The sequence below is a fragment of the Nothobranchius furzeri genome, chromosome 14, assembly GCF_043380555.1.
Source record: "Nothobranchius furzeri strain GRZ-AD chromosome 14, NfurGRZ-RIMD1, whole genome shotgun sequence".
In the NCBI taxonomy this organism is placed as follows: Eukaryota; Metazoa; Chordata; class Actinopteri; order Cyprinodontiformes; family Nothobranchiidae; genus Nothobranchius; species Nothobranchius furzeri.
The window spans coordinates 61977567-61985225 of NC_091754.1; positions in this window are offsets into that span (position 1 = coordinate 61977567).

The following is a 7659-nucleotide window of genomic DNA, read 5'->3' on the forward strand; positions in this document are numbered from 1 at the left end:
CCCCTTATACAACAGTTATTACACAACAGAGTTATTACCCCTTATACAACAGAGTTATCATCCCTTATACAACAGAGTTATTACCCCTTATACAACAGAGTTATTACCCCTTATACAACAGAGTTATTACCCCTTATACAACAGTTATTACACAACAGAGTTATTACCCCTTATACAACAGAGTTATTACCCCTTATACAACAGTTATTACACAACAGAGTTATTACCCCTTATACAACAGAGTTATTACCCCTTATACAACAGTTATTACACAACAGAGTTATTACCCCTTATACAACTGAGTTATTACCCCTTATACAACAAAATTATTACCCCTTATACAGAGTGTTGACTAAACTACTGTTTTTTTTTATAAATGTAATATGTGCAAACCTGGGGACCCCCCAGTTGGGAACCCCTGACCTAAACTGATTACTTCAGATGTTCCACCGCTTTTTCATCTTTAGAAGCTGCTTCTGCATCGGATGATGTGGGTCCATCTGTTGCACCTTCTCCTGTAGGAACTGCCACCGTTCTACTAGTTGCCCCATGTCCAGGTATGACTCTGTCCTCTGTCGTTACCAGTTTCATTGACCCACTCAAAAATATTTTTAACAGAGCCCTTGTGTTCAGTCCTGAAACATCGTGTAACAACGTTGCCCGGGCAACAGCTTTAGACTTTTCTCTGATCTCACACAGTGAAGGCATTTCATCATCTTCTTTCAGACGATCTTCTTCTTCTTCAATGCTTCTCTTCACCTTCTGGAGCATTTCATGGGTATAGTAGCCTTCGTTGTTTGCCTTGATAATCGTGTCCATGGTGATGAGCAGCTCTTCAACCTGGAACTGGTTGCTCCTGTATTCGTCCCGGTTGTTATTCCAGTATTTATTATCAATGACGTTGCACCTGTTACCGCACTTCCTGACGACGTGACTCAGGTCTTTACTTTTCCTGACAAACGCTTCGATCTTCTCTCCCTCAGGCAGCTGGTCTCCATGAGTGAAAAGCACGGTGGCGAACCTCAGAGCATCGTCTGAGAAATAATCAGCCATCCTGTTTATGACTTCGTTTTCCTGCTCTGTGTATTTCTCCACTTTCAGCACGATGATGAAGACATGAGGACCAGGAGCACACTCTGTGATGCACCTCACTATTTCAACCTTCATCTCCTCCTCAGACCTCCCTGTGTCAAAAAACCCAGGAGTGTCGATCACAGTAACGCTCCGTCCATTGACTATCCTCGACTCTGCTTGACATTTAGCTGTTCCAGATGTGGGACTGTGATTTGTTTCACACACTTTCTCTCCAAATAATGTGTTGGCAAGACTGCTCTTTCCAGCTCCGGTCTTTCCCAGGACCACGATTCTTCTAGTGAACTCTGTAAGAAAGCACAAAGTGTTCATCAGACAAGGTGACGTGATGAAATCTACAAGCCAAACACAGAAGTCTGTTTACTTCCACAGCTTTTTCAGATTATGTCTTGATCTTTTTTTTCTCTGGTCTGGTCTTCTTACACGACTTCTGCATGATGGTTCAGATGATCTAATCTTCATGTTTTGGATATTTAGTTTCTCTGCAAGCTTGTTTCTCATTAGAAACTCCTGAAGGCAATTGTTACCTCTAGTTTTCATCCTTGCAGTATTAAAGTAAGATCGCTGCAAATAATTGTGTGACGTGTTTATTTTGTCCAAAATAATGGCTAGTGTTTATGGTAAATGGCCTGTATTTGTATAGCGCCTTCTTAGGGTTGCACAACCCCCCCATTCACCCATTCATACGCTGATGGTGATGAGCTACGATGTAGCCACAGCTGCCCTGGGGCGCACTGACAGAGGCGAGGCTGCCGAACACTAGCGCCACCGGTCCCTCCGACCACCACCAGCAGGCAAGGTGGGTTAAGTGTCTTGCTCAAGGACACAACAGCAGCATTCTCTGGTGGGAGACAGGATTGAACCTGCAACCTTCTGATTACTGGACAACCTGCTCTACATTCTGAGATACCACCTCCTGTTGGTGAAGCTTGTAGTGCCAGGATCTCTAAAATGTACCTTATGGATTTCATGTCGAAAGCAGGGCTCAGTTTGGGCCGGATCTTGCTGGATCAAGATCCAGGAAATGTTTTATTTTGAAAGGATGCATTCTGTTTGATAAGATCCGATAACTTGTGTTTAAGAGAGACAGTTAAGAGCTTTATGTCGGTCAGGGGCTGATAATGATTGGTGATTTTGACTCCTCCAATTCTGTACTTTATTATGAAATTCTACTTTGTTAGCTTCCTTATCTAGCTCCGCCCCTCGGTGCTCAAATAAATTATTTTTATTAACTCCAAAACCTGTTTCAGTCAAGGTGTCGCTTGTGTAACATTGAGTGGGGGTTGCAGAGACAAAAATGTTGTCCTCCTAGTGAGAACCTTCAAATGATCACAGAGCCCCGTGGTTTTCAGCAACACCATCCTTTATTTATGATTTATTAGAAACCACACCAGACTAGAACTCACAACCCTCCCTCTAAAACCCCTGGTTTAAAATGTCCTAAACAACAAAGAAAAGTGCCTTAACTTGCCCGGTCGTCGTGACCTGCCTGGGGTCTGAGCCTCCAGCGCCGTCCGACGCCCCAGAAATCAACGTTCTGGCGGCGGTTCAGTCAGCTTCTACGACCTGATGTTCCTCGGTAGGAGCGCAGTGCATGCAGGGAGTGAGCGGAGCGGACCACGGTGCCCGTCTAGCAGCCTCCCCTCCTGTTACAGGAAACACTCACCTTACCCGCTAGCTGTCTTCGTCGCCGGCAGCCCTGACCCCTCCCCCCATCACCTGAGTACCGTATCCACTTCCCATTGTATATTCCACCGAGTCCTCATTGCTGCAATTATTGCCTGCGCCTGGGTCCGAACTGTACACTATGTCCGCACGCCCCGCCCCACATCCCAATGTTTACTGTTAACTTAAAAACTTAAGTCAACTTTCGTTTGATACATGTACAAACCTGTAAACTTTAGACTGTCAGTCACACGAGAGCGACTCTTCAATGGGGAGCCTAAGTCACGCTCATCCACTTCTGGACCATGGGTCCCCAGAAGAATGAAAAATGAATGCCAATGGGGCTAAATTGGTATTTTCCAATTCTGCTTGTTATGTGCCTCACCTAAAGGATTATTAGGAGCATCATACTAACATGGTGTTTGACCTTCAGAACTGCCTTTATTCTACGTGGCATTGATTCAACAAGGATAGCATCTTGCAGCTGATGGAGATGTGTGGGATGCACATCCAGGGCACGAAGCTCCCGTTCCACCACATCCCAAAGATGCTCGATTGCAGTGATATTCAAATGGCAGCCCGCGAGCCCTCTCTTTGTGGCCCCCATGTCCCGTGCGTAACCCCCACCACCACCCGCGACGGCTGACCGGGAGGTGTAGGATAGATAGAGCTGAAGAAGAAGAAGAAAATATCATTCCTATAGCGCCTCTCATGATAAAAATCACGAGGCGCTTCACAAAAACAAAAAATGTAAAAATACAAAAAAGCATTTAGAAAATGTTTAAAATATATTTAAAATGAGCAAAAATAGACAATTGTGATTAAAAAACAAAATGTAAAGAAAGAGAGAGAGTGAACAGGAAAGAGGGAAACCAGTGGATCCTGAGGAAGGTGGAATAGGTGGGGAGAGCAGAATAAAGAGAGAGAGGTGAAGAAGGTCATACAAAAGCCAGCTTGAACAAGTGAGTCTTCAGCTGCTTTTTGAAGGAGACCACTGAGTCCACTGGTCTCAGGCTCAGGGGGAGAGAGGTCCAGAGTCTGGGGGCCACAGCAGCAGATGATCTGTCACCTTTGACCTTTAGCCTGGTGCTGCACAACCAGTAGGCTTTGATCACTGGACCTCGGGGACCTGCTGGGGGTGTAGGGACTAAGAAGATCACCAATGTAAGATGGTGCTTGTCCATGTAAGGCCCTATAGACCAGAACCAGGATCTTGAAATGAACCCTGAAGTTGACTGGCAGCCAGTGAAGCTGGAGGAGAAGCGGGGTGATGTGGGTGTGTTTGGAGGACTTGGTCAGAAGCCGAGCACAGGCGTTCTGAACCACCTGTAGACGGAAATGAGGAAAATAATCAAATAATCAATGCATCGAGATGCAGGCATAAACGATTCTGCATCATAGAAGAGTACCGGAATCAGTTATAGTGGAATGAAGTTTTGTTATTTTAACGGCGGCACCAGCGCATCATCCACATCTGTCAGAGCGTGTGTTCTCCACATTTACTGGGTAGGAAACTTTGGTCCACTTTTATGTGGTGCTGCAGGGCTGAGCGCTGGACTTGTAACCTGAGACCGAACCGAATCAGCCCGATTGGTTCTGTGGACTTGGGCCGTGAACTATGCAAATTGAGCGGGTTGTCGCGCAGCGCGCTCGCTCAGAGAGAGAGAGAGAGAGAGAGAGAGAGAGAGAGAGAGAGAGAGAGAGAGAGAGAGAGAGAGAGAGAGAGAGAGAGAGAGAGAGAGAGAGAGAGAGAGAGAGAGAGAGAGAGAGAGAGAGAGAGAGAGAGAGAGAGAGAGAGAGAGAGAGAGAGAGAGAGAGAGAGAGAGAGAGAGAGAGAGAGAGAGAGAGAGAGAGAGAGAGAGAGAGAGAGAGAGAGAGAGAGAGAGAGAGAGAGAGAGAGAGAGAGAGAGAGAGAGAGAGAGGAGAGAGAGAGAGAGAGAGAGAGAGAGAGAGAGAGAGAGAGAGAGAGAGAGAGAGAGAGAGAGAGAGAGAGAGAGAGAGAGAGAGAGAGACTCAGTCAGACCGAGTGCTGTGATGTCGGGAGGTCCGGTCTTGGGGAGGGGGCGGGGTCAGTGACGGCGGCTGCAGCGTAATCATCTGTCTCTTTTCCGTAGGGACACGGAAAAGTTAAAAGAGAGAAATAGAAGATAGAAGTTCTTGTTCCACTTTATTATTTTGTTTCATGATGATAAACTGATGTTAAAATTCAGCTGAAAGAGAAACTGGGAGGATGTTTTGGTTCATTTTAAGTTACAGGAGGTCTTGTTTCCTATCTGCTCCTCCAGAGACAGCATGGACATGAGGGTCACATGGTGAAGGTCCCACAGGACAGGTTAGTGCAGTCACACAGCCGAGCTGGAGGGGGGCAGGTGTTGTCCTTCTTTATATTGCAAGCTTGTGTGCCATGTGCATTACAGCCAGCGATCCAAACAGCAGCAGCACCCTCTCACCCCACAGTGGTGGTGTTGATGCAGTCCAATGTAGTGAGGACTGTCCAGAGGTCTCGTTTGTAAAACATTGCGTAGAATCCTTACGTCCTGATGAAGACCAGGAGGCGGGAGCACATGACACCGGTTTTAGAATCATTTCATTGGCTCCCCGTATGTTTCAGGATCCATTTTAAGGTTCTTCTAATGGTTTTTAAGTGTCTTAACGGTCTTGGGCCTTCGTATCTCTCAGAACGGTTTTTACCGTATGAACCCTCACGGCCTCTGCGCTCCTCTGGCAGGCGTCTCCTGGTCATCCCTAAAGTCAGGACACACACTCACGGCGAGGCGTCCTTCCAGTGTTACGGCCCTCGCCTCTGGAACGAGCTGCCAGAGGACCTCAGGGCCGCAGAGAACGTTCATGTTTTTAAGTCCAGGCTCAAGACCCACCTATTTAGTAGGGATGAGCCCGGTACGGATAAAGCATTTTTGACGAATACGAGCATGACACGAGTAAACCTCGTAAATATCTGTAATCGTCATTGGGTAACTGACTGTTTTCACTCTCTGTGATTGGCCAGTCACATAGAGCGCCCGCCCCTCCCTACACACAAAACTCTCTAGCCGGCCGGGAGCGCAGTCCGTCCGGCTCATCCACGCAGACACACAGACAGTAACGGATCTCGCTGTGATTGCTTCACTGTTGCTCACGTTTCTTCAGTTTTCCCTAGGTTTTCTTCAGCTCGCCTCTTTTTCGGTTGAATATTTAAAGTAACTTTTTTCGTAACTGACATGGTGCATTTGACAAGACAGAGCTGACGTTCTGCATCAGTCACTCACTACCTCCACTCCGGTCGGGTTTTTTTATTTTTTAACTCCCTCTCTCTCCCTCTCACCCTCTCTATCTCTCTCTCTCTCTCTCTCTCACACACACACACACACACACACACACACACACACACACACACACCTCAATCAACATTGTTTTGTTTAACTTTGTGTGGGGCAACATGCCAAGAACATTAAGAAAAAAATCAGTTTAATCAAATTAAAATTTAAAAAATTCTTAAAGCTGTGTCTGGTTCTAGCATTTCATATTTCCTAGTTCCTACTGCATGAGTTCAGATGTATTAATTCATGCTTTTAAATATTAATGTTCTGATTTTGTTGAAACACTTGTTCTGTAATAGTTTCTTTACTATTGTGATCAAAAATATTTAATCTCAATTCTGAGGCTGCTCTGTAAATAGTTTGCAAATAAACAATACACATATCAACTTCTGATCAATCCATATCAATTTCAGACTTAAAATAATATATTGATGTAAACCACACCCACTTCCGGCTAAACCACGCCCACTTCCGGGTTATGCCCCGCCCATTCCGAGTACAGATACAGATAATTTAGTTGGTTGAACAGATACAGATACAGATAGTGGTGTTCTTGCTCATCCCTACTATTTAGGTTAGCTTTTATCTAATTATTTACTACAGTTTTATTTCTCGATTTACATGATTATATTTTATTGCTTGCTTTGCATGTTTTATATGATTATATTTTAGCACAGTTTTATTATTTAGTATTATTATTTTACTGTCTATATGATTTTATTTATTACTTATTTTCTTACATTTGTCATATGTATTAGCTCTTTTATTTTCATATTTTTACTCATTTTAATCCAGTGTTTCCTCTGTAGGGGCCCTCTGCCCCGGGAGCAGTGGGCGACTGTAGCTTCCTGGGTGCTCTATAGGTAGTGGTTAAGAGGAGGACAGTGAAACTTATTTCAAACCCAACATTTGGAGCTTGTAAGCTCCATACACCTCACCCTCGTGCAGCACCTGCTGCCTGTTGCTGTGCGCTGCAGCTGCAGCTGCGTCAATCTCTCTGGCTGGATGAGTACATTTCATCATCAGAGAATCGATATCCTGCTTCATAATCGGAGTCGGTCATCACCAGACAAAGTGATCAGTCAACAAACTCCATTAAAAGTAGAACTCAGGAGGGGTTCTCTGGTTGGAACCATTTTTATTTAATTAACATTAAAATTTGCATTCAGGATAACAGAAATAGCTGCACACTACCCCAGAGAACAAAAGACCAGGAAATGATCTGTTAATCTCTGAAAATAATCAATTGTGACTTACCATCAGGTAAGATTTGGGAATGAAAACCAGCCGATGACTGAACCGAGCCCATTTCCCCTGACAGCGTTGGACAGAACCGCTGCACACCACCTCTCTGAAGGACTATTAGGACTCTGAAAACCAATAAATAAATAATCACACTTATACACAAATAAATAACACCCCCGCACACACACACACACACCTAAATAAGCACACACATACACAAATAATAAACACACACACATGCACACAAAGAAATAAATAGTCTCTACACACACAAATAAATAAGCACACACACACACACATATATAAAAATTAACACACACACACACACACACATGCATAC